Raw genomic sequence first — 27,864 nt, 5'->3', positions numbered from 1 at the left:
TTAGGTGACTCAGTCAGTTAAGCGTCCTACTCTTGATTTCAGCTCAAGTTATGACCTCAGGGTTGTGAGACTGAGCCTCAAGTGAGGCTCCATGATCAGTGGGGAATCTGCTTCTTTCCCTCTCCTGCCTGCTCCCCACTCACATATGTGTTCACTCCTTTTCTCTCTCTGTAATAAATTTATTTTTTTCAATTAAAATAAGTCTTAAAAGCAACAATATTCCTGCAATGTATAACTTTTTAAACATTTTATCCTCTTAAATATCTGCTGGTATATTTATATGATGAATTTTTATATGAAATTGCTTAAAGGGTATATATGTATATAACTATATGATAGTGACTAGGATTGCTCATCAGTACTACTGTTGTTCCTCTGAGTACCAAGTAAGCGTGCACTTCTTAATTCCTTGAGTGACATCTAGAGGGACCTGGCATTTCCTGAGATAATTATGTAACATAAAGGATTAATAATCTTTATTATTTTAGACACTGAACGTATTAGGTTTCACATAGATACATATTTCCTAATTGCCTTTCATAGGGAATATACAAGTACATATGCCTACCAAAACCATAGTCTTTGTTTTTTTTAAAGATCTTTATTTATTTGACAGAGAGAGACACAATGAGAGGGAACACAAGCAAGGGGAGTAGGAGAGAGAGAACCAGCCTCCCCACTGAGCAGGGAACCAATGCAGGGCTCAATCCCAGGACCCTAGAATCATGACCTGAGCTGAAGGCAGACACTTAATGACTGAAAGACCCAGATACCCCAAAACCATAGTCTTTAAAACATTGTTGATCTTTTTCTCAGTCAGATAGATTTTTAAAAGTTGTATTATGGGGGACCTGAGTGGCTAAGTCGGTTAACTGACTGCCTTTGGCTCAGGTCATGATTCCAGAGTCCTGGGATTGAGTGCTGTATCTGGCTCCCTGCTTACTGGGGAGCCTGCTTCTCCCTCTCCTTCTGCTTGCCATCCAGACTATTTGTGCTTTCTCTCTGTCACATAAATAAATAAAATCTTCTAAAAAATTAAAAAAAAGTTGTATTACAATAGATTTTTAATTTGCATTTTCATTAATATGAGTGAAATTAAATAGCTTTTCCTGACTTGTATGTCTTTTTGTATGAATAATCTGTTCATTCTTTTCTATATTCAAATGAATTATTTTGTACACCTATTATGTAGCAGCCATTATTCTAGGTGCTAGAGAAATAGGAAATTAACAAAGTAATAAAACTTCCTTATTTAAATTTACCATTCTAGTGGGTATAGGAAAATAAGAAAAATATTTTAAAAATGCAAGTATTTGAGACAGGGATTACTGCCATAGAGAAAAATAAGAAGAGAGATATGTAGCTAATAGGTTGAAGTTGGTTTGCAATTATAAAATGTAATCCAGAAGCATAGACTAGAAGGGACTGAGGTGGTTAAGTTCAGTGGATATTCAGGGAAAACATTCCAGAAAAGAGAAACAGCAAATACAAAACACCTGACATAGAGTACACTTTGGTGCTAAAGGAGCTGCAAAGAATAGTGTGTCTAGGGAAAAAAAAAAAATGACTGAAGCAAAGGTATTAGATGAGGGCACAGCAGAAACAGGTCTAATTATACAAAACCCTATAGATCATTTTAAGGAGTTTGGTTTTTATGCTCCTGGAGATGATTGACCTGAAAGGTTCTATGATTGATGCTTAAAAGGATCATTCTGAGTGCTGTGTTCACATTCCATGGATTATTGTTATTTATGGTTTTAAAATTTTATTTCTTATGAAATGTAGCAAGTCTGTGTATATCAGGGAAATAAGCCTTTTGTCACATGAGTGGAATGCATTTTTGTTTTGTTTTGTCATTTGTTTTTATCTTTTTAAAAGTTTCTCACTGTCGTCTTTTATTTTGTGATGCAAGAACTATTTTTTTTTTTTAAAGATTTTATTTATTTATTTGACAGAGAGAGATCACAAATAGGCAGAGAGGCAGGCAGAGAGAGAGGAGGAAGCAGGCTCCCTGCTGAGCAGAGAGCCCGATGCGGGACTCGATCCCAGGACCCTGAGATCATGACCTGAGCTGAAGGCAGCGGCTTAACCCACTGAGCCACCCAGGCGCCCAAGAACTATTTTTTAATGTAGTCAGTTTTAGCAAAATTGCCTTTTCTTATTGCTGGATTTTAGTTAAAATTAACTTCTCTACTCCAAAGTTATAAAATATTCAAGATTTTATTCATTTATTTCACTGAGAGAGACACAGTGAGAGAGGGAATACAAGCAAGGGGAGTAGGAAAGGGAGAAGAAGGCTTCCTGCTGAGCAGGGAGCCTGATGCAGGGCTGGATCCAGGACCCTGGGATCATGACATGAGCTGAAGGCAGGCTTAAAGACTGAGCCATCCAGGCGCCCCTTGCCTTCTTCTATTTAGAGATTTCTATGAAAAGAGAAAATGTCTTAGCTTATACAATCATATTCATACTGGGAGTCTCATTCACATTTACTTATCTAAGGCTTGTACAGAAATGTAGAAAGGTGACATTTGAATTTCTATATTTTTCTTTTCTTGTCTAAGAAAAAAAACAAGAATCTTTTTAGGAGCAAAAATACAGAACTAGTAAAATTTACAGCAGTTAAGAGCCAGGAAACTAAGTTTTCAATACATAAAGTTTTAGATTGTTTCACAATCAGCTACAAATTATTCTCAAAACATGAGTCTAAGTTCCTAAATCTGAATATTTAAGAATAAATTCATAGTAAATTTAAAATTAAAAAAAATAATAAAGTTGTAATGTGATTAGAATGCTGATGGATAAGTTTTATTTAAAAAATCTTATCTAAAAATGTAAAAAAAGGATTAAGGATGCCTGGGTGGCTCAGTCAGTTAAGTATCTGCCTTTGGCTCAGGTCATCATCCAGGGGTCCTGGGATTGGGTCCCACATTGGGCTCCTTGCTCAGCAGGAAGACTGCTTTTCCCTCTGTCTGCTATTCCCCATGCTTATGCTCTCTCTTTTGCTCTGGCAGGTAAATAAATAAAAGCTATACATATTAAAAAAAAAACAAAAATAAATTAAAAATAAAAATATAATAAAGGATTAAATGACACCTGACCAACTAATTTTATCTACTTTATAGCTACTTCATCTTCTACTCTGAAGAACTACATCCAGTCATTGGCAATAAAATTTATCAAACAAGTGCAAAGTACCAAATAAGCTAAGTAGAGGTTATGTAATTATTAATTTATGAATTCACTTATTAGTCATTCATCACAGATATATCCATTCACCAAATAATTTTGTATCACCCATTTTATGTAGCTAATTAAGGTACTTATGGCCCTGCCCTTGAAGAACTTAACAGACTACTGGAGAAACAAACACTAAGAAAGTAGCTGAAAATGCTTAAGCTTTATTTGTCTAGGAAAGGATTCACAGGACTCTGTGTTTGTTTGCTTGTTTGTTTGTTTGTTTATTTTCAGGTCAGTAAGTTACATTTAATTTTTTTTTTTTTAATGTGTGGCAGATGTAGTTCTCTTTTTTTATCTTTTTAAAAAAATTAACATATAATGTATTTGTTTCAGGGGTACAGGTCTGTGATTTTTCAGTCTTACACAATTCACAACACTCACCATAGCATATACCCTCCCCAGTGTTCATCACCCATTCACCCCATCCTTTCCATTCCCCTCCCCACCAGCAACATTCAGTTTGTTTCCTGAGATTAAGAGTCTCTTATGGTTTGTCTCCCTCTCTGGTTTCACTTTGTTTCATATCTCTCTCACTTCCCCTATGATTTTCTGTCTTGTTTCTCAAATTTCTCTTACCATATGAGATCATATGATAATTGTCTTTCTCTGACTGACCTATTTCACTCAGCATAATAGCCTCTAGTTCCAACCATGTCATTGTAAATGGCAAGATTTTGGCTTTTGTTTGTTTGTTTTTTAAATCTGACTTCACAGTAGCAGAAAGGTTGTCCAACAAGGGGAAGATAAATGTTTGAAGAAAAATGAAAGTCCTAGAAGATTCTAATTTTGAGACCCAGGGGATAGTAGGTTTCAGATGCGTGGACGCCTATATTCTGCCACAAGGGCACTGAAAACCTGATTGCCCCCAGAATGGGGTATTGCCTCAAAATAGGAAACTAAACTTCTAAACTACACTAGGGGGAAAAAAATAAATAAAACAAAAACAAGCTATGGAGATTCTGACAGAGAGGAAATAGATGCCAAGGATGCAAAATGTGCTTAAAATAAACTATTTATTTTGGAAAGTAAGCAATTCCAAGGTAACTGCAGTGGGCTGAAGTCCTGATGATTTACCCCAAGAGTCTTAATGTGTTTTTTTGTTTGTTTGTTTGTTTGTTTAAAAAAAAAAAAAAGAGAGAGAAAGGGGCTCTCTACAATGACTCAGAATTTACTTCCAGCCAACCCTGGTGAGTATAAGCTCAGCCAGTCTTGATTTGATGTAGAAAAACCTATTCCTGGAACTCAAATGTCATGCAAAAAATATTTATTGGTCACCGCAGAGTGACATTTAATGGGTCTGTTTCTACTTAGTAATGGATTCTTTTGTAATTGGCTTTCTAAGAAATTTTTTTTCTCCTTGTAACATGTGGAGTATAACCCCCCCATTATAATAGGAGGAGAGATCTGATGCAACTAACATATGGCAAAATGCAGAGTTTCAAGTGGCATTTTACTGATAAGCCAAAATAACAGATTAACAAGTTTCAATGAGCAGAATATAAGTCTCAGTTTTCGGGGAGACAAAGCACTGAGCAAGTGGAAAAAGTTGCTGTTAACATGTAATAAGTACCTGGGGCAAGATATACTGCAAAGCATATTTGAGAAAAACTCCTTAAAAATACCACTTGGGAAAACGTGCTAATTTAAATTAAAGTTTAAGCAAATGTGGTTGGACAGATAGTGAAATTTCTCTCAGTAAAGTGAAACTAATATCACCTAGAAATCTACCTCACCTCAGTAATTGAGGAAAATTTGACCTGAGTTCCCATGTCATAGTCTGGATATTTCTAACACTCTTCCTTTCACTATTTGTAACTCCTGCTTTCCTCTTCTGTCTCTGCTCTGGTAGCCATGTGAGATTTTAGAGATCAACTTCCAATTGAAAGTAAAATGTTAGTCCTGAATACTGTACATTGTATCTCCATGTGATATTTATTTTATAATTGGAAATTTGTACCTTTTAATTCCTTCCCTTATTTCACTCTTACGCCCAACTCCACTCCTCTGGCAACTACCGGATTGTTCTCTGTATTTATTAGTCTTTATCTGTTTTTTGTTTGTTTGTTTGTTTGTTCATTTGTTTTGTTTTTGAGATTCCATATACAAGTGAAATCATATAGTGTTTGTCTTTCTTTTTCTGATTAATTTCACTTAGCATGATACCCTTTAGGTCCATCCATGTTGTTGAAAATACAAAATCTCATTCTTTTTTTATGGATGAGTAATATTCCAATATATATTTATATATATTATATATATTTCATATATATTATTAGATATGTATTTATATATTAGATATTTTAGATATATAGATATAAATATCTAGATAAATTTGATATATCTACATAGATATATTTAGATATATTAGATACATATAATCTCATCTTTATCCATTAATCTATTGATAGACACTTAAGTTGCTTCCATATCTTGGCTGCAAAATAATGCTGCAAAAATCATAAAGGTGGGGCGCCTGGGTGGTTCAGTGGGTTAAGCCTCTGCCTTCGGCTCAGGTCATGATCTCAGGGTCCTGGGATTGAGCCTCGCATCAGGCTGTCTGTTCAGCAGGGACTCTGCTTCCCCCTCTCTCTTTGCTGCCTACTTGTGATCTTTCTCTCTGTCAAATAAATAAAATCTTAAAAAAAATCATAAAGGTACATATATTTTTTCACATTTATTATTACTCATTTTATTTTGGAGTTGGGTAAATACTCAATAGTGTAATTACAGGATCATATGGCATTTATTTATTTATTTATTTATTTTAAAAAGATTTTATTTATTTATTTGATAGACAGAGATCACAAATAGGCAGAGAGGCAGGCAGAGAGAAGGGGGAAGCAGGCTCCCTGCTGAGCAGAAAGCCCAATGTGGGGCTCGATCCCAGGACCCTGGGATCATGACCTGATCTGAAGGCAGAGGCTTTAACCCACTGAGGCACCCAGGCACCCCTCATATGGCATTTATATTTCTAACGTTTTGAGGAACCGCCATACTCTTTTCCACAGTGGTTATACCAATGTATGTTCCAACCAACAGTGCACAAAGTTTTCCATTTCTCCACATCCTAGCCAATGCTTGTTATTTCTTGTCTTTTTGATACTAACCATTCTGACTGGCAAAGGGTGATACTTTATTGTTCTTTTTATTTGTATTTCTCTGATGACTAGTGGTGTGGAGTATCTTTTCAGATTTCTTTTGGCCATCTGGATGTCTTCTGTGGAATAATGTCTATTCCAGTCCTTTACCCATGTTTAATTGGGTTTATTTTTCTTGGTATTGAGCTGTATATGTTCTTTATATACTTTGGATATTAACCCTTTATCAGGTATATCATTTGAAAATATCCTCTCCCGTAAGTAGGTTGCCTTTTTGTGTTGTTTATGGTTTCCTTTGTTGTACAAAAGATTTTATTCTGGTGTAGTTTCAATAGTTTATTTTTGCTTTTGTTTCTCTTGCCTGAGGAAACATATCCATACACATGTTTCAAAGGCCAGTGTCCAAGAGTTTACTGCCTGTGTTCTCTTGTAGCAGTTTTCTGGTTTCAGGTCTCACATTTGTGTCTTTAATCCATTTTGACTTTATTTTTGTGTATGGTATAAAAAAGTGCTCCAGTTTTATTCTTTTACTTGTAGCTGTCCAGTTTTCTTTACACCATTTATTGAAGAGACTATCTGTACATTGTATATTCTTGCCTCCTTTAGATTTACCTAGATTTACTGATTTTATAAGCATGAGTTTTTTTTTTTTTCTGAATTTCCTATATTATTCCTTTGGTTTACGTCTACTTTTATGCTAATACTGTAGTGTTTTGCCTACCATAGCTTTGTAGTAAATCTTGAAATCTGAGATTGTAACACCTCCACATTTGTTATTTTTTTTCCAAGATTGTTTTGGCTATTTGGGATCTTCTGCTGTTCCATACAATTTTAGGATTATTTGTTCTAGTTCTGAGAAAAATTCTATTATTATTTTGATGTGCCTTGTGGTGAATATATAAATTGTTTTGGGTAGTATGGTCATTTTGACAATATTATTCTTCCAACCCACAAGTGTGAAATATTTTTGTATCATCCATTATGTCTTTCATTAATTTCCTGTAGTTTTCAGAGTACAGTTCTTTTACCTCTTAGGTTAAATTTATTCCAAGGTAAGATTTTATGTCTTTCTGTAATATTTTTAGTGATTTTGTTTTTCTCATGTTCTATTTAGTAACAAAAAAACAAAAAAAAAGAGAGAGAGAGAGAGAGAGAGAAACAGGTGCCTAAGGAAGGTTTTCAAGCAAATATTTGGGTCCATGGTCCCTTCTCAAATGTTCTTTCAATGGCTTTATCTAAGCATGGAGGCGTTATGCTCCTTTGGTAATGCCTTCAGGAAAATATCCAAGTCACTACACTATTCTGTGAGGTTATTTTTTGACTGATGAATTTCTTTAACCCTCAGGCCATATCAACTACTCATGAGTCTGCCTAGCCAAGAGCAATTTTAAGATGCAGCCCAATTTTGGATAAAATATAATACCATATGTATCTAAGACTCAGTGAAATATAACAATAGTCTTTTGCCAATAGCAAAATCATGTAGAGAACAGTTTTCTGCATGGTAACCAGCAGTCAGTGATACTAGATACTCATATTCAAACCCATTGTTTGTAACAGCAACCACAAGAGCAAAAAACTGCCCTTTGCTGGCAGTTTGGAAACCCATAAGGAACAAAAGGAATGCTCTGGAATGAGCTGAGAGTCTGTGATTTGATTGATGGACATAAACCAAGCAGTTCATGCTTAGCTGGTGTTACAGCTAAGCTTTTGAGTCCTTCTGGGTGCAGCACTTTGGAAAAATACTATAACATGTCACTAAAACACACCTAATTTATATTGCAGTTCCACATTTACATATCACAACAGTGTAACATTTTATTTCTGTTAAATCATAATACTTCTTGAACAATTTTCAATAATATTTTCTACCACACTTCAGATTTTTATTTATTTTATTTTGACTGTGAACAAGATGAAATCTAGACAAAGCCATAAATATTTATTTTCAATTATATTATTTTACTATTTCACTTATTTTTTTCTTTAAGTTCTTTGGTGAAATGAGTTGAGTCTTGATAAATTATACAATGAGACGTGAAAGTAAAAAAAACAAAAAGTAGAAGTAATCTTTGTAAAGAAACATTTTATAACACAGCTCGTCTCAGGGGAGGTGATGGAGCTGGGTATCAGATAAGAAATAAAGGTCTGGGGCACCTGGGTGGTTCAGTGGGTTAAAGCCTCTGCCTTAGGTCATGATCTCAGGGTACTGGGATAGAGCCCCGCATCAGGCTCCCTGCTCAGCAGGTAGCCTGCTTCCCCCTCTCTCTCTGCCTGCCTCTCTATCTACTTGTGATCTCTGTCTGTCAAATAAATAAATAAAATCTTTTAAAAAAAGAAATAAAGGTCTTTATTTTTTTTAATTTTTAATTTTTATATTTTATTAACATATAATGTATTATTTGCTTCATAAAAAATAGAATTAAAAATTGAATAAAAAGTCACTTGGAAAGCTTTAGAAAATGCCTATCCTTTCCATCCTTTGAAATTAATAATTAGCATGTCATTAACATGTCTAGAAAGAGAGAAATTGCATAAAATCAATTAGGAGATCCAAATTTATAGCTTAACTTTCCCCTCTGATTAGACCCTATGTTGTATTCTTTTGCTTTGTTGTGCCTAATAGAAGCACCAGAATCATAATTAACATTGTTAGGCAACGTTCATCTGAACGATCCAGAACTAGGCATGAGACTAAATGGGTTTCTTTAACCTGGGATCATTCTGAACATTTTTGGATTCATATTAAACTAGTTTAAGAATAAAAAGAAAATTTATTGTAAGACTACTGAGAGTTTTGTAGGATCTGTGGCAACTCTGGGACTTTAGGAAGAGTGAAACTGTGTTGCCAGAATCACTCTCTCACTCTCTTTCTCTGTGTGTGTGTGTGTATTTCTTTTCTTCTTTTCTTTTTTTTTTCTTTTCTTTTGTTACTCATCTATTTGTTATTCAGTTCTGTTTGTCTTTCCCTAGATGAATTCTTTCCTTCTGTACTCATGTCTTGCACAGGTTTTATCACAATATAATATAAGGTGATGCCTTATATTCACATCATAGCTCTGTGACTTAAAAAGCAATGACATTTACTTCACTGGGTTAAATGAGAACAATCTTAGAAACAATACTAGTTGGCCAAGATTATGTTCCATGCCTTCCCTGTGTGAAATCTGGTGGACAGGGATACTAATAGGCCAGACCTGAACTACATACCCTCCTCTGTGATAAAGGGTATGTGACCATCCTGTTGCTGGGGAATGGAGAAAGGAATCAGGTCAAGAAGACTAAAGAATCTATTCATCCTTTTTGATGGCTGAATAGTATTCAATTGTATCAACATGGATGGGCCTAGAGGGGATTATGCTAAGTGAAGTAAGTCAAACAGAGAAAGACAATTATCATATGGTTTCAGTTACATGTAGCACATAAGTGATAGCACAGAGGACCATAGCAGAAGGGAGGGAAATCTGAAGGGGGGGAAACCAGAGAGGGAGGTGAACCATGAGAGATTATGGACACTGAGGAAATGAACAGAGGATCTTAAAGGGGAGGAGGGGAGGGGGTAACAGAGTAATGGGTATTAAGGAGAGGATGTGTTGAGGTGTTCACTTGGTGTTATATGTAACTAATGAATCATTGAACACTACATAAAAAACTAATGAGGTACTATACAGTGGTTAACTGAACATAAAAAAAAAAAGACTAAAGTAGTAGAAAACCTAGGGAATTTAGGAAGATACTTTGATTTGTTGAGAATAATATAGCCCACAATTTAGAATTTTAAAAAGTATTCATTAGAATTAACATAATAGGATAATTCTTGTTATATATAAGATGAGATTCTGATAACAAGTCCCAGTTTCTTCTTCCCTCTCCTTAGTAATATTATCTGGATTCTTTAGTGTTCTGTCTTAAAATATTCTGTCATCATGCAAAAATATGAGTACTGCAGCAATACCTGTATGTCAACAAAGAGGACAATTCTTCTCGCTTCTCCATGGTCTATACCTTCAATAATGGCAACTGAATGCAAACTATGCTTATTTACTCAACTTAAAGCACCTGCCAAATTTAGACTCAGTTTAGCATACATCCTATTTTGAAAATGTTGTTGCTCTTTTATCCTTTATTTCTTGATATTTTGTTTGCTTTCTTATTACATTAACAGATTCTCTTTCCTTATATCTCCTTACCTAAAACTCCCTTTACCTTTTTAAAAACATAATTTGTTGTATTATGTATTAATTTTTTTTAAGATTTTATTTATTTATTTGACAGAGAGAAATGACAAGCAGGCAAAGAGGCAGGCAGAGAGAGAGGAGGAAGCAGGCTCCCTGCTGAGCGGAGAGCCCGATGCAGGGCTCGATCCCAGGACCCTGAGATCATGACCCGAGCCGCAGGCAGCGGCTTAACCCACTGAGCCACCCAGGTGCCCCTGTATTATTTATTAATTTTTAGTGTTTTTCTTTTTTAGTTGGAATCAGGTTACAAAGTTGTATATATTTTAAGTGGTTTGTCCATAACTCTCTGCAATATGCTGTGTTATTTTAATTGACAATTGTACAATATTACCAAATGTTCAGGAATAAAATATCATATTAAAGAAGAAATGGTTGTTATATACACTTAGATTACAGAGATATTATTTGACAGTAACAAATTAAGTAAACATCACCGTGTATTAATTAACAAAGATAGAAATGGTAGACAGGGCATGCAAAGATGAGCAGAGAACATCACAACTTCCACTCTAATGAAAATCATGTTTCATTATTTGAGAATATATCAGTCAAACAAGCATAAAGTTCCAATGGTGATAAAGGTTTTAGAGTTGTGTGAGATACAGTTATTATTTAAGAATTAAGGAGTTATTTGTGGCAAGACATTTGGTGACAAGGAATCAAAGGTGTCCTTAAATCATGTAATATCTTCAAACATACTAATTTTGTTTTAATTCCTGCCATCTATTGTTTTGGTTAGTCAAAAACTGGTCTTTACTTATTTGTGTTAAATTTATGGACTCCTCAATACATAATAATGTACAAATATGAGATATTGTGTCAAGGATTATCTTAGCTTTTGAAATTTTCTCTTATTTTCATTTTATTTTTGTTGTTTCTTATTTGTATCCCACTTCTGATTTATAATATCAAATGTTACATATCTCTAAAAGCCACTTCAAATCAAGTTAAGTCCTTTAAAACAAGGCAGAAAATTAAAAAATATATATAATAAAAAGCATAAAAAGTAGGTAATTACATTATGACAAACTTGTGAAACTCTTCTTCAATTTTCCAGCACATTTCTATATGTAGAACCTTGTAGAGCCTCTAAGTTTTCAGTAGAGCATTGGAATAAATCAAGAACACAGTCACCAGGAAAAAAAAAAATCCAAGACACTCCATTGTATGAATGTCTCAGATTCCTTACATATACCTCAACCTGAATTTTGTATGATAAAGGCAATTCCCATATGCTTCTGGCTGGTGTTCCCTGGGTTACTCTTAATGAATATATCTTGTAGCCTAACATTTGGAATGGCTCATATGTGATACTGGCAGAGCTTCTCAAGATGCCAGATGTGCCATCTGTGTTAGTTCAGGTTGTGAAAATCCATTTATTTAATTTTGACATGGTTAGTGGTTTGGAGAACTTTCATGTGGGCTTTAATTTAATGCCAGTTTTGTCTGAGTCTATGTCTGCCAGTCTCTGAAAGAACATGGTGGCCTTTCTTTGTTTATGGAATTTAACATGTCAAACATCACTAAATGGAATGCTTTAAAGGATCAGAGTATGTAGAAAACTTTTATTGTATGCTACCTTTTCTTATCTACTGACTTATTTTAAATCTGCATATTTTTAGTAATTAACCAAATTGATTTATGTTTAACTTCTTCATGTTTCAGTATTTCAGTCATAATTAAGTTATTAAAATTCACAATGAAACATTTTTAGGCCCTTTTGATGAATAAAAATATAACCATGAGTGCCTGGGTGGTTCAGTTGCTTAAGCATCTGACTCTTGATTTCCACTCAGGTCCTGATCTCAGGGTCCTGGGATCAAGTTCTGTGCTATGGAATCTGCTTGAGTTTCTCTCTCCATCTCCCTATACCCCTCCTCCTGCTCTTTCTCAGTCTCAAAATAAATAGATAAAATCTTTAAAAAAAAAAGAATGTAACCAGACAAAGCAGCATCTGTCTTTTCTCTGACTCTCTCTCTCTCTCTCTCTCTCAATCTTTCTCTTTTTTTTCTTCCCAAAACAGAAGTTAACCTACCTCTTTAAATAGGCAGGGAGAAAATGCCATTGCATGGCTTAAAATTGTTCTTGATTTTTTAAAAAATATTTCATTTATTTATTTGACAGAGAGAGAAAGAGAGATCACAAGTACACAGAGAGGCAGACAGAGAGAGGGGGAAGCAGGCTTCCTGCCAAGCAAGGAGCCCAACACAGGGCTCAATCCCAGGACCCTGAGACCACGACCTGAGCCAAAGGCAGAGGCTTTAACCCACTGAGCCACCCAAGCGCCCCTTGTTCTTGATTTTTTTTTTAGTGATTTTTTAAAAAGATTTTATTTATTTATTTGACAGAGAGAGAGAACACAAGCAGGCAGAGCAGCAGGCAGAAAGAGAGGAAGAAGCAGGCTCCCAGCCGAGCAGAAAGCCTGATGTGGGGCTTGATCCCAGGACCCTGAGATCATGACCTGAGCTAAAGGCAGAGGTTTAACCCACTGAGCCCCCCAGGCACCCCTGTTCTTGATTTTTACGTGGAAAAAAAGATGAGCAAAAATATCTTTACGTCATTTTTTTTCTGAAACCCATCAAAAAGAAGAAATAACATTTTCACAGTTCAAGCCACAAACTACAAAAAAGAGCAGCCAAATACATGAAAAGTAGACCAAATGAAAGGACAGTTCAGAGAACACATGTATCTCAGTAGAACTTTGGCAGCCAAAGAGTTTCATGATCCCAGTGTTGTCAAATATGTTACTTGGAACCATAACCTAGAAATAAGTATCAGCAACAGACGTATCCCTAGGTTCATGCCACGATACAATGTAGTAGGGGAAGACAGACTGACCAACTATGGAAGCAGCAGAATGCCAGTGGGCACAGGTGTGGAGTGTAAGTAGAATGGACAGTTACTAGCTTTCGAGCTGCTAATCACAGGTGGCTAAAAGGGAATACAAAATTGTTAAGTTATTTCACAGACACAGGCACATTCATGCACAAAAAGGCTTACTGACTTTAATTATGTGTTAAGCTAATTTTCTACTCACTCAAGAGCATGGGAGTTATGGAGAAAAACTCATTGGCATAAATGCATAGAAGAGATGATTAGGACTCCATACATGATTTGAAGGTTCTTGTATTCCCAGTTAACTTCTGTGGCCAGTCTACATATTACTTGGAAAACAAACCCAAAAATCTTCAAAATTCTCTTATTTTAAAAAACAATAATCTGAAAGAGACCAATAGGAAGCTGTTTTTGGCTTCATAGTAAAATGGAAATTTTCATTCACTCACCTGGGAAAAAAGAGCCTGGGTAAAATACTGTTTAAATATTTAAATGCATCATTGTGTTGGCAAAAATGGAAGATATCAGATAGAAACCAATAATTATCAGTAGTTACATTAAATATAAATAGAACCAATAATCATTCAAAGACAAAAATTGTCAATATTAAACCAAGTGATAGCAAATTACAAAAACCACAACTGAAAACAGAATTCTGGAATCCTTCACTAAATAATAGGTCAATGAATATTTTAAATGTAAGGAAGGTTAAAAATTTTTTTGTGCAGTGACACCTGTGTGGCTTAGTTGGTTAAGTGTCTGCCTTTGGCTCAGGTCATAATCCAAGGGTTTTGGAATTGAGTCTCATATTGGGCTCCTTATTCAGCAGGGAGACTTCTCCCTATGCCTGCTGCTCCCCCTCCTTATGCTCTATCTCACACTTTCTCTATGTCTTGCAAATAAAGAGATAAGATTTAAAAAAAGTGCTTTTTTTTAAATGCAAGCATTAAAGTTTAAAAAACAAAGATAAGGCATAAGATATGATTGACATAGCTCTACACCCAACTCTAACATAATTCATACCTTCGCAATTACACATTAAACCTGTATCAAAACTGATTATATGCTTTGACTTCAGGAAACTCTCAACAAATTTCATAGGATTGAAATCATTCAAATCTCTTCTTCTGATTACAGTAGAACTGAGTAAGAAATTAAAAAAATAAATAAGGACAAAAGTGTAACAATGAAATGCCCAAATATTTGGACATTTTTAAACTTCCAAGTAAATGAGAGAAAAAAAGAATAAAAGGATAAATATGAAAACATTTTAAAGTGAGTGATAGCAAAAGTAAAGCATATCCACATGTTATGGTATGAAGCTAAAACTGCTTACAGAAAAACATATAGCCTTACTTGTATATTAGCTGATAATCCATTATATAGAATTAAGGGAAAAAAAGGAGAATGTTAAACACAATAAATTTACATCAAAAGAAACTAAGAAGTGTATACTTCAAAAATATTGATAAATAAAAATGACAAAGAAGAAATTAGCAAAATCAAAAACTGATTGTTTATAAAATAAATTGATAGAAATTTGCAAGATTAACAGATCAAGAAAAATATATCATTACTACAGATGTGAGGAAGGAATTGTTATAGACAATAATATTATAATTCAGGAAATAATAAAATAGACTAAAATGATGAATCTTTAAAAAACACGTAAGAAATAGAAACCTGAATATTGCTGTATCATTTAAAATCAAATCACTGGCTCTGTTGAGTTCTCTGGGAAGCATATGCTAAAGCATTGTTAGGTTCTTAAGTTTATTGGGAAAGGGGTCTCTGGGTGGCTCAGTCAGTTAAGCATCTGCCTTCAGTTTGGGTCATGATCCTAGTGTCCTTGGATGGAGTCCCACATCCAAGTGCCCCATGAGGATCCCTGCTCAGCAGAGAGCTTGCTTCTCCCTCTCCCTCTACTCCTCCAGCTTGTGCATGTTCTCTCTCTCTGTCAAATATATAAATAAAATATTTAAAAAATTAATGAGAAATAATAATTGGGAAAATATAAGAAAGAAAGCATAAATGCTCTCATATTGTTTTACTGGTGAACATTTAATGAAAACAACATTTAATAAAAAAAAAAATACAGGAATCTTAAAGACTTCCAGAAAATAGAAGAGAAAACATTTTCCAACTCATTTTGTGAAGCCAATGAAACCATAATGTTCAAATGTGACAAAAACATTACAAAAAAAAGAAAATTACAGACCAGTATTTTTTTGTGAAAATATGTAGAAAATTCCTTTAAAAATGTTAATAGAGATAATCTAGCAATAGAATATAAGTTAATACATCATGGCCAAGGGGGTTTCATTTTAGAATGGTGAGTTTACCATTCAGAATTGACCTGTTGCATTTTCCACATTAATTGATTATAAGAGAAAAATTATATATTTTAATAGATATGCATTTTCTAAAACTCCTACTTAATGTCTGTTAATGTTAGAACTTTTCATGAAACTAATGAAATGAAAGTTTCTGATTTATAAAAAGCATTTGCAAAATGTCCGTGAATGTTGTGTAGAAACAATGAAGTACCTCATCTACTGTTCACATCATTACCAAAAAAATAACTTGATTTAGATAACAGACCTAAACATAGTAGCTAAAACTATACAGTTTCTAGAAGAAAGTATAGGTGGCTATCTGATTGACTTCGTAGGAGATAAAATTTTCTACAACAGGAAACATTAAGCAATTATCACAAAAATAGTAAAGTAAGCATCATACTTAAACGATAGTTACCAATGTAAGAAAGACATTAGGGTTTGAAGGTGATGACCAAGAAAGGGTTCTTGAGACATCTAAAGATGTTGTTTATTAATTACTTAAATAATATATAATATTATATATTATATATATTAATTAATAATTATAAATATATATTTATATTTAAATATAAATATATATTATATATATAATATGGTTTATTAAAGCACAGGGACAGAAAGAGCTGCAATGGGGTCATGAGGAGTAGCCCATTATATACTTTTAAATAGGGAGGGGGTTAGAGATAGCATAAGTCTCTAAGAAATTTTGGAATCAAGGTTTCTAGGACTTTGAGGGGACTAGCTATTATTGGGAAAAGGTCATTTATCACTGTCTAATAAAACCTTAGTCATGAGACCCTTCAGATATATATCGATGGATCATATTCTTGGAGGTTGATTATCAACATGCATCTTGGGGGAAGTGGGTTAGAGATAAAGGAAGTTTCCAAAATGATTTTTATATATTAAAGTTGACTTACAGAATCCTGAAGGGGGTGGGGAGTGAGGGATCAGGCTAGGATTAACTTTTGCCCTTAGCAAAGTGTCAACATCCAGGCAGTTGAGTCCCTTGAGGAATGTCACTCTGCTTGTTACAAGGTCTTGTCAAGGGGCTGCAGGTAGTAAGGAAATTTAATAATTTTTCTCCTGCCTTTGTTTCCCACATCAGGTATTAGAGCAATGGCAGGGTGGGAGACTCACAAAAAAACTTATGGTCATAAAAAAAAAAGGAACACTTTGAAAATAAAGGAATACAGAAAATACCAGGAAACATTTACAAAACATGTATCTGAGAAAAGACCACTATCCAGGTTATATAAAAAACTCTAACAGCAAAAGTACAAATAGCCTAATAAAAAATTAGTGAAGACTTAAATGGATACTTTACAATGGATGTTAGTATACATAGGATAATAACTATATGTGTTGAATTTCATTAACCATCAGAGAAATGTGCTTTAAAAACTTAGTAAAAGGCCACCATATAGCCCCCAGAATAACTAAAACTAAAAGATCCACAATATTATATGTTGTCAAGGATGGGGAGCAATTGGAACTGTCAAACATTTTTCATGGGAGTGTAAAATCATACATTTAGTTTATAAAATAATTCTGCATATATTAACATACATGTACCCATTAGTAATTCCAATCCTACTTATTTACCAAAGAGAAATAAAACATATGTCCATAAAGTGATTTGCACAATATTCATAAAAGCATTCTTCATAATAACCAAACATAGAATCATATCAGGTCTTCACCACCACCACCAATAGCAACAACAAAAATGGGTAATGTTTGGTATATTTATACAATGGAATACTACTCATTTATAAAAGTTCTGAAGTATTCAAACACACAACATCATAGAGTAATCTCAAATCATATGGTGAGTGAAAAAGACAGCGGGTACATACTATTTATCTTATTTATATAAACTTGTAGGAAGGGCAAAACCAATCTCTGGTAAAGAAAATCAGAAGAGTAATTGCGTATGGAGGAGTGAAAGTGAGGATACTGGCAGGCAAGGGGTGTGAGGAAATTTTCTGCAATGTTGATATTAGTTTATATTCTCATGGGAATTTGTAATACACAGATGTATGCACGTCTCAACACTTACCTAGTAGTCAACTTACACTTGTGCATTTCTATGTACAAGTAAGTTTTACTTTGAACAGCCTGTAAAACATTTAATTCTGCTTTAATGACATGTATGCTGACATGTTGAGGGTTAAAGTTTACTAATCTGCAGCTTACTTTGAAATGCAACACAAATAAGATGAATTGAATAAATAGAGAGATGCAGTTGTATAAATTATAAGCAGATATATTAAAATATTAATTGCATAGTTAACATGGCACAATATAGGTTTTTATAATAATGCTTTCAATTCTTCATATATTTGGAATTTTTCATAATAAAACAAAACTTTAATCTGAGGCTAAGAACAAACAGTATATACCATTATCAATTTTTTTCTTAATGAAGGTTCAAATCAGGATAATAATGGATAGAAAACAACATAACAAATGTAGTTGTAAAAGAGGAAATATGTCTCCTATTTTTCATAAGCAACATGATTGCATTCCTAGAACAATTTAGTGGGATATACTGATAAAAATTCAAGAGCTGGTAAGTAAATTTAATGAATTGTTATAATTCAGATTAAATTTTTAAAAATTAATTATATTTGTATAAATGTAGAAAGTGAAGAAAAGTATATTATAACAACATATATGTGGGTATGTTTAAGTACACAGACATTAAATACCCAGGTATTAGAACTGGGTATTTAATGTGATTTTGATTGAGATTACCCTGAATCCACAGATTTCCAGTTCTGAGATCCATTGTTTATTCACCACACCCAGGGGTCCAAGCAATACATACCCTTCTTAATACCCACACCAGACTCACCCAAACCTCCACCTGCCTCCCCTCCAAAACCCACAATTTGTTTCTCAGAGTCCATAGAGATGGACTGAGTGAAATAGGTCAAGCAGAGAGAATCAATTATCATACGGTTTCACTAACTTATGGAGCATAAGGAGGAACACAGAGGACATTGGGAGATGAAGAGGAGAAGGGCATTGGGCGAAATTTGAGTGGTTTGTCTCCCCCTCACTTCTCCTCTCCATCTCCCAATGTCCTCTGTGTTCTTCCTTATGCTCCACAAGTAAGTGAAACCATATGATAACTGACTATCTCTGCTTGACTTATTTCATTCAGCATAATCTCTTCCAGTTCCATCCATGTTGATATAAAAGTTGTATATTCATCTTTTCTGATGGAGGCATAATACTCCATTGTATATATGGACCATATCTTCTTTATCCATTTGTCTGTTGAAGGGTATCTTGGCTCTTTCCACAGTTTGGCGACTGTGCCCGTTGTGGCTGAACACTGGGGTACAGATGCCCTTCTTTTCACTACATCAGTATCTGTGGAGTAAATACCTAGTAATGCAATTGCAAGGTCATTCCGTGGCTCTATTTTTAATTTCATAATCATCTCCACACTGATTTCCAAAGTGGCTGCACCAACTTGCATTCCCACCAACAGTGTAAGAGGGTTGGTTCCCCTTTCTTTATATCATCTCCAGCACTTGTTCTTCCTGTCCTATTAATTTTGGCCATTCTGACTGGTGTAAGGTGGTATCTCAATGTGGTTTTGATTTGAATCTCCATAATGGCTAATGATGACTAACATTTTTCATGTGTCTATTAGTCATTTGTATGTCTTCTTTTGGAAAAGCGTCTGTTCATGTCTTCTGCCCCTTTTTTGATATGGTTATCTGTTTTTTGGTGTGTTGAGTTTGAGAAGTTCTTTATAGATCCTGGATATTAGCACTTAGTAGTGTCATTTGTGAATATCTTCTCCCATTTGGTGGGTTGCTTCTTTGTTTTGTTGACTGTTTCCTTTGTTGTGCAGAAGCTTTTGATCTTGATGAAGTCCTAAAAGTTTATTTTCACTTTAGTTTCCTTTGCCTATGGAGACATGTCTTGAAAAAAGTTGCTGTGGCCAGTGATGAAGAGGTTACTGCTTATGTTCTCCTCTAGGATTTTGATAGATTTCTGCCTCATATTGAGGTTTTTCATCCATTTTGAGTTTATCTTTGTTTATGGTGTGAGAGAATGGTCTAGTTTCATTCTTCTCTACATAGCTGTCCAATTTTGTAAGCACCATTTATTGAAGAGACTGTTCTTTTTCCACTGTATATTTTTTCCTGCTTTGTCAAAGGTTATTTGACCATAGAGCTGTGGGTTCATTTCTGGACTCTCTATTCTGTTCCATTCATCCATGTGTCTGTTTTTGTGCCAATATCATGCTGCCTTGGTGATCACAGCTTTGTAGTAAATCTTGAAATCAGGCAACATGAGGCCCCCAGCTTTGTTTTTCTTTTTCAACACTTTCTTAGCGTTTTGGGGTCTTTTCTGGTTCCAAACAAATTTATGATTATTTGTTACAGCACTTTGAAAAATGCCAGTGGAATTTTGAACAGCATTGCACTGAATGTATAGATTGTTCTGGGCAGTATAGACATTTTAACAATATTTATTCTTCTGGTCCATGAGCATGGAATGCCTTTCCATCTTTTTGTGTTTTCTTCAATTTTTTTCATGAGTGTTCTATAACTCCTCAAGTACAGATCATTTACCTCTTTGATTAGATTTAGTCCCAGGTATCTTATGGTCCTTGGTGCTATAGTAAATAGAATTGATTCTCTAATTTCCCTTTCTATATTTTCATTGTTAGTGTATAAGAAAGCAACTGATTTCTGTGTATTGATTTTGTATCTTGCCACATTACTGAATTGTTGTACGAGTTCTAGTAGTTTGGGAATGGAGTCTTTTGGGTTTTCAACATAAAGTATCATGTCGTTTGTGAAGAGAGAGAGTTTGACTTCTTCTTTGCCAATTTGCACACCTTTTTATTTATTTTTGTTGTCTGATTGCTGTTGCTAGGACTTCTAGTACTATGTTGAACAACAGTGGCAAGAGTGGACATCCTTGTCATGTTCCTGATCTCAAAGGGAAGGCTGTCAGCTTTTCCCCATTGAGAATGATATTCACTGTGGGTTTTTCATAGATTTTATGAAGTTGAGGAATGTTTCCTCTATCCCTATACATTGAAGGGTTTTAATCAGAATGGATGATGTATTCTGTAAAATGCATTTTCTACAATAATTGGGAGGACCACACGGTTCTTTCTCTTCTCTTTTTGATTTGTTATATCACATTGATTGGTTTGCAAATGTTGAACCACCCTTGCATCCCATGGATAAATTCCACCTGGTAATGGCAGGGAATCTTTTTACTTATTTTGTGTTTTTTAAAGATTTTATTTATTTATTTGACAGAGAGAGAGAGAGATCACAAGTAGCAGAGAAGCGGGCAGAGAGAATGGGGAAAGCAGACTCCCTGCCAAGCAGAAAGCCTGATGCAGGGCTCAATCCCAGGACTCTGGGATCATGACCTGAGCTGAAGGCAGAGGCTTTAACCCACTGAGCCACTCAGGTGCTCCCAGGTAATCTTTTTAATGTACTGTGGAATCCTATTAACTGTGATCTTGTTGAGAATCTTGGAATCCATATTTAACAGTGATATTGGTTTGAAATTCCCCTTTATGATGGGGTCTTCACCTGGTTTGGAGATCAGGGTAATGCTGGTTTCATAGAAAGAGTCTGGAAGTTTTCCTTCTTTTTTTTTTTTTTTTTTTAATTTTTTATTTTTTATATTTTATATATCTGTTTCTATTTTTTGAAACAGCTTCAGGAGAGTAGGTATTGTTTTTTTCTTTGCATGTTTTGTAGAATTCCCCAGGGACTCCATCAGGTACTGAACTCTTGTTTTTTGGGAGATTTCTGATCACTGCTTCAACCTCGTGACCAGATATTGGTCTATTCAGGTTGTCAATTTCTTCTTCTTTCAGTCTTGGAAGTTTATAGGTTTTCAGGAATGCATCTATTTCTTGTAGGTTGCTTAACTTACTGGCATATAACTGTTGATAATAATTTCTGATGATCGTTTCTATTCCCTTGCTGTTAGTCGTGATCTTTCCCTTTCATTCATAATTTTATTAATTATTAATATTAATATTTTATTAATTATTAATAAAGTATAATAATAAAATATAATTTTATTATTTATTAATTTATTTTCAAAAAGAAAAAAAAAGATTGGCCAGTGGTTTATCAATCCCATTGATTCTTCCAAAGAACCAGCTTCTAGTTCCATTGATGTGTTCTACTCTATGTCTAGCTTCTAATTCAATGAGGTATGTTCTAATTTTAATTATTTCCCTTCATGTGCATGGGGTTCACTTAACTTGCAGTTGATTTTCTAGTTCTTTAAGGTGTAAAGAGAGTTGGTGTATTCACGATATTTCAGTTTTCTTAAGTGAGGCCTGGGTGGCTATGTATTTCCCCCTTAGGACCGCCTTTGCCATATTCCATAGGTCCAATGTGTCCTCATTCTCATGGTTTCCATGAATTGTTTGAATTCTTCTTTGATTTCCTGGTTGAGCCAAACATTCTTGAGCAGGATGGTCTTTAGCTTCCAAGTGTTTGAATTCCTTCCAAACTTTTTCCTATGGTTGAGTTCCAGTTTCAAAGGATTGTTTTTTGAGAATATGCAGGGAATAATTGTGGTCTTTTGTTATTGATTGAGTCCTGATTTGTGAGCCCTGATATGTGTTCTATTCTGGGGAAAGTTCCATGTGCACTCAAGAAGAATGAATGTTCTGTTGTTTTAGGGTGAAATGTCCTGTACATACCTATGAGGTCCTTATGGTCCAATGTGTCATTCAAAGCTCCTTCTTTGTTGATTTTCTGCTTAGATAATCTGTCTATTGCTGAAAGTGATATGTTAAGATCCCCTATAATTAATGTATTCATATCAATATGACTTTTTATTTTGTTTAACAGTTGGCTTATGTAGTTGGTTGCTCCCAAAGGGTGGATAGACCCTGTAAGAATGATATAGTGTTTTTCTGTATCTCTATAGTATTTAGCTTAAAATCTAATTTATTTGATATGAGACTGACTACCCAGCTTTCTTCTGAAGCTCATTATCATGAAAGATGTTTCTCCATCTCTGCACTTCGAGTCTGGATGTATGTTTAAGTTCCAAGTGTGTCTCTGATAGACAACATATGGATGGATCCTGTCATTTTATCCAGTCTGTAACCCTGTGCCCTTTTATCAGAGCATTTAGGACATTCAGGTTGAGAGTGATTATTGAAAGATATTTTTATTGACATCATGTTGCCTATGAAGTCCTTGTTTCTATAGACTGTTTCTGTAAATTTCTGTTCTATGTCACTCTTGGGTTCTTTCTTCTTTTGTGGAATCCCCCTTAGTGCTTGCTTGGTGGTCACATAATCTTTTAAACCTTGCTGGTCTTGGAAGCTCTTTATCTCTCCCTCCATTTTGAATGTCAGCCTTGCTGGATAAAGTATTCTTGGTTGCATGCTCTTCTCATTTAGTGCCCTGAATATGTCTTGCCAGCCTTTCTGGCTTGCTGGGTTTCTGTGGACAGGTCTGATGTTATTCTGATGGTCCTTCCTCCATACGTAAGGAATCTCTTCCTCATAGCTGCCCTTAAGACCTCCTGTCTAAATTTATGATTCATGAATTTCACAATTAAGTGTCAGATGGCTTTCTAAACTCATTGATCTTGGGGCTGTCTTCTCTGCCTCTAGGACATGAACATTTGTTCCATTCCCCAGATTAGGGAAATTTTCATCCAGTATATGTTCAACTATATCTTCTAGCATTCTCTCTTTCTCCACCCCCTCAGGAATCCTAATAGTTCTGACTTTGGAATGCTTCTGGCATCAATTATTTCCCTAATTCTGTTTTCATGGCTTCTAAGCTGTTTGCCTGGCCTCCTCCTGATCCTTCTTTTCTATCACTTTGTCTTGTAGATCACTAATTTGATCTTCTGTCTTGGTTACCCTAGCTGTTAGAGTATTTAGATTAGATTGGATCTCACTGATGGCATTTTTAACTTCTGCCAGATCAGCTCTCAATTCCACTCTTAGAGATTCTATGTTGTCATTAATGGTCTTCTCCAACATAGCCATTGCCTGGATAATTGTTGCCCTGAATTCCATTTCTGAAATTGTTTTTGTACATATCCTATAGTTCTGTGACAGAGGCACAGTCTCTGAATTTTTCAATCTTTCCTGGACTGAATTGCCCTGCCGCCTACCAAGGGGCTGGGCTTTGTGGAAACTGGTTTTTCAGGCTTTTGTTCTATGGAGTTTTTTGTTCTTTGGTGGCTTTTTGTGGCATCTTGAAGGGTCAGAGCAAAGTAAAACTGTACCCAGAACTCCACCTCAGAAAGAAGCCTCAGTCTGCTCCCCTCTGGATGGTCCAGAACACACGGACTCCCCCTCTCCAAATACCACTGAATAGTGTAGCCTCCCACAGGTAGTGCAAACTCCTAGCTACCATCTCAGTGGTCACCCAAGGTCACAGATTGTCTCTGCACCCCTGTGCCACTAAAACCACAAACGATATTGCTCCCTGTGGCTGCAGTTGCCCATACTGATGTCTAGAGACCACACCAATGCCAAGTGTGTTCAGACCTGGACCCTGTGTACTTCATGGAAGGTGGTGGCACAGGTTGCAGAATGCTGTGGATCCAGAGACCTCTAGCAGGATCCTGTGTCCGGCTCTCTCAGATAGGAGCAGGGGTGCACACAGACCCAGTGGTGGTGCAAGCAGTGGAATTCTGAGGGCTCAGGGACTGCTGGCTGGGTCAACACTGGGCTCTCAGGCATGGGTGGTTGCCAGCTGTGACTTTACTGGGACTGTGGGCTTAGCTCTGTGCTTGTGGCTGCCCGATCCTACCACTTACCCCTTAAGATCCTTTATTCTTTTTGAGTGCTTTTAACCAGACTTCAACTTAATTCTGGTCCCTACCTACAGGGCACTTTCATATTGTGGTATTACTTTCCAATGGGTCGCTTCTGGTGGCTCCCTCCACTTTCTGTTTAATCCTCTGATATCAGTCTGAGTGATCCCAATCTGCTTTACCTGATGATCTCCTGCCCCTGTAGAGATCCAGAGGTGTATAATCTTACATCTCAGGCTGATTGCATGGCTGTTCATAGTGTTCTGGTAAATATTTAGCCCCCTTTAGGGGGCCAGTTGAAACAGTGCCTTGCCTCTCCTCCTGATATTTGGATATTTAACTCAAAGCAGTAAGCATAGATTGGTCTTGCAGATCAGGTCCACATTAGAAGCCCTAGTTCTGGAAAATCTGTGATTTTTTTTTTTTTTAAGGGAGTGGTTTTGGGGAGTTGATACTTGTTGCTGGTTAAGACTAATGGTTAAGTTTGAGTAGGTAACGAGCAGTGTCAACTGTTCCATTTATAAACCTTTAATTAAACCCTGTTCATTAAGACCAATTAGTTTACTTCTACCATCTGGCACATTTAACATTTCTAAGTCAAGTGCCACTCAAGGGAAAAAAAAATCATTAATTTTTCTGGGCAAACTTTACTCTTCTAGGTTATCTCTTCTCCCTCTTTGTAATCACGGTTTTCTCAAAACTTTCCTTTAACTGCTACACCTTCATTCTTCTTCTATTTTTTTTTTTTAAAGATTTCATTTATTTATTTGACAGAGAGAAATCACAAGTAGATGGAGAGGCAGGCAGAGAGAGAGAGGGAAGCAGGCTCCCTGCCGAGCAGAGAGCCCGATGCGGGACTTGATCCCAGGACCCTGAGATCATGACCTGAGCCGAAGGCAGCGGCTTAACCCACTGAGCCACCCAGGCGCCCTCATTCTTCTTCTAAATGTCTGTTATTTTTTCTATGTTATTAAAAATAAAAAGTCATCAGTTGATGATTCACATTCACATTCTTTCTAGTTGTGTGTTTAATTTGTATGGTTAAAATTTTTATTCATTTCTATCATTTTAGTTGAATTTTATATGAAAGAAGAGATAGGATGTATGCTCTTTTGACTCAGACACATTTGTATTATATTTACTGAGATAGGTTACTTTTAATTTTTCATTGTTTTGTAAAGAATAACTAATTTACAATAAAATTACTACAGCTCAGAAAACAAAGTTGTAACTTCTATATGCATAATTTCTCAAATCATGTAACACAAAATAGTCTACAATTAGAACAATTTAGGAATCTTTTATCATTATCTATGTAATTCCAGCTCTGGTTCTTTGCTTAATATATAGGCACTCAATAACTACTTACTGGATAAAATAAAAATATATGGAAACATTATTTTGAGAAAGGTTTTTAAAAATCCTTTATGTCACAAAGCAGTCTCTTTCCTTAAATCTTATGCAGTCTGAGAAGTCTGGAGCTGTTTAACAGAGGTAATTCCAGTAATGCACCTTAATAAGGTGGAAACCTTAAGGTCAAAACGTGAGTTTTCATTTTTAAAAATTCTTCCATCAACTCTAAATACAGAGAAACTGACATAACAGAATTTTACCAAAGATATCTGCAATAAAGAAAAGCTATGTAATTATGCAAAGAGATTTTCCACTAAATGGAATCAGTAGAAAGTTAAAATTAAACTTTCTATTTAACAAGAGCAATGTAACTGAAGACATGGTTTTAAAAACCCATTAAGTCACTTTGGAAAAAGGCAGTAAACACAACTTCTGGAGACTAGTTAACTCCATTTGGCAATCTATACCATTAGTGATAGCATTTTCATTAGATTGCATACATTCATAGCCTGTTCTACATCCTTTCTTAAAAAAACACAATTTACACAAAGTTTCTTTTTTTCTTTATTCCTAAGCATATGCTTGAAAGGATTTGCAATGAAAATGAATATTCTTATCAATAGCAATTTATGTTGCAAGGAGTCATTTATGTCAGGACCACTTAAAATGCAATTTATTTTTCATTGTTTCATTGAAGTGAGGTTCATTATAGTAATGTTACTATTTTAGGATTTTCAAAAAATCAGAAAGAAAATAATGGGGAAGTGGTTTGCTAATAAATTTCATAGTATACTCAATTATAGAAATGGTAAGATATGCTATTAATGTATTCTTATTTGTTTTCCTTTTCTAATGGTGAGAAGAATTGGTGATTCATATATTATAAGAAGTTAGCAAGCCATATATAACATTCCAAATCAGGTCATATAAGCTATGAGCATTGTTTTTTTTTTTCCATAAAGCATAATCTGATTGTCCTAACAATACATTTTCTCCAGAGCTTATGTGTTCTTATCAACCCACAGTGAGATGACCCTAATAACATTAATGATATTTACACTTCTCTTAATTTAATTATAAAATATTATATAGTATTTTACATTCTTAGTGTTACCAATAGTTGCCTGTGATCTGAGAGAAAAATCTCCAATAGACCATTTTATGTATGTTGATCACTATAAAACTTATTTCACATGGTTTAAATACAGAAGCTTCATTTCATAATCATATTATGAGAATGCTAATGTATTTTCCAAAGTTCCATATTTGGCACGCCACAGACACTTCGGTGCGATCCAAAAAATAGTACACTATACAGACTTTGCAAAATATTAGAAGTTAATGGCTGGATCTTCATAATACAGATTTGGAATTTTAAGGGCAATATACGGTGACTTATTTTCATTCATGACCTGAGCAGTGCATTAATATTAACTATAAAAAATAGTTATTGTATTGAGATAGGTCACCTTTTTCCTTGCAGTAATGCCACAGGAAGGGAAAATAAATCACAAAAGGTTAGCATTAGCTCTTACACACAAATAAGAACTCAATATGTTAATAAACTATAATTGATTGTATTTAAACAATTTATGGATTGGAAAAAATGTCAGTGACTGAAGCATTTATCCTACAGCTTAATGAAACTTTCTTATTTCTTCCTATTTTTGATTAAAGTGCACATTTATTCTATAACATAACTAAATAATGTGTATCTAATTTAAGAACAAAGTTACTGTTTCTGATGTCTTTGAATAATAGTCATTTTATTTATGTAATAATACAAAACAAAAAAATAATATTCTAATGAGAGAAAATTTCTGTTATACAGGATATTAGAAAACACATAAGAATAATAAGTGTATATATTAGGTTATTTTCTTTTTTAAGAGATAATAAGTTATCTAAACTTTTATGTAGTTTTATTAGTAGTTATGGAAATCCACAGTCTTCATTGTC

The sequence above is a fragment of the Mustela putorius genome, unplaced genomic scaffold (assembly GCF_011764305.1).
Source record: "Mustela putorius furo isolate JIRA1106 unplaced genomic scaffold, ASM1176430v1.1 tig00003866_pilon_pilon_pilon, whole genome shotgun sequence".
Taxonomy (NCBI): Eukaryota; Metazoa; Chordata; class Mammalia; order Carnivora; family Mustelidae; genus Mustela; species Mustela putorius.
This window is presented reverse-complemented; position numbering follows the sequence as displayed.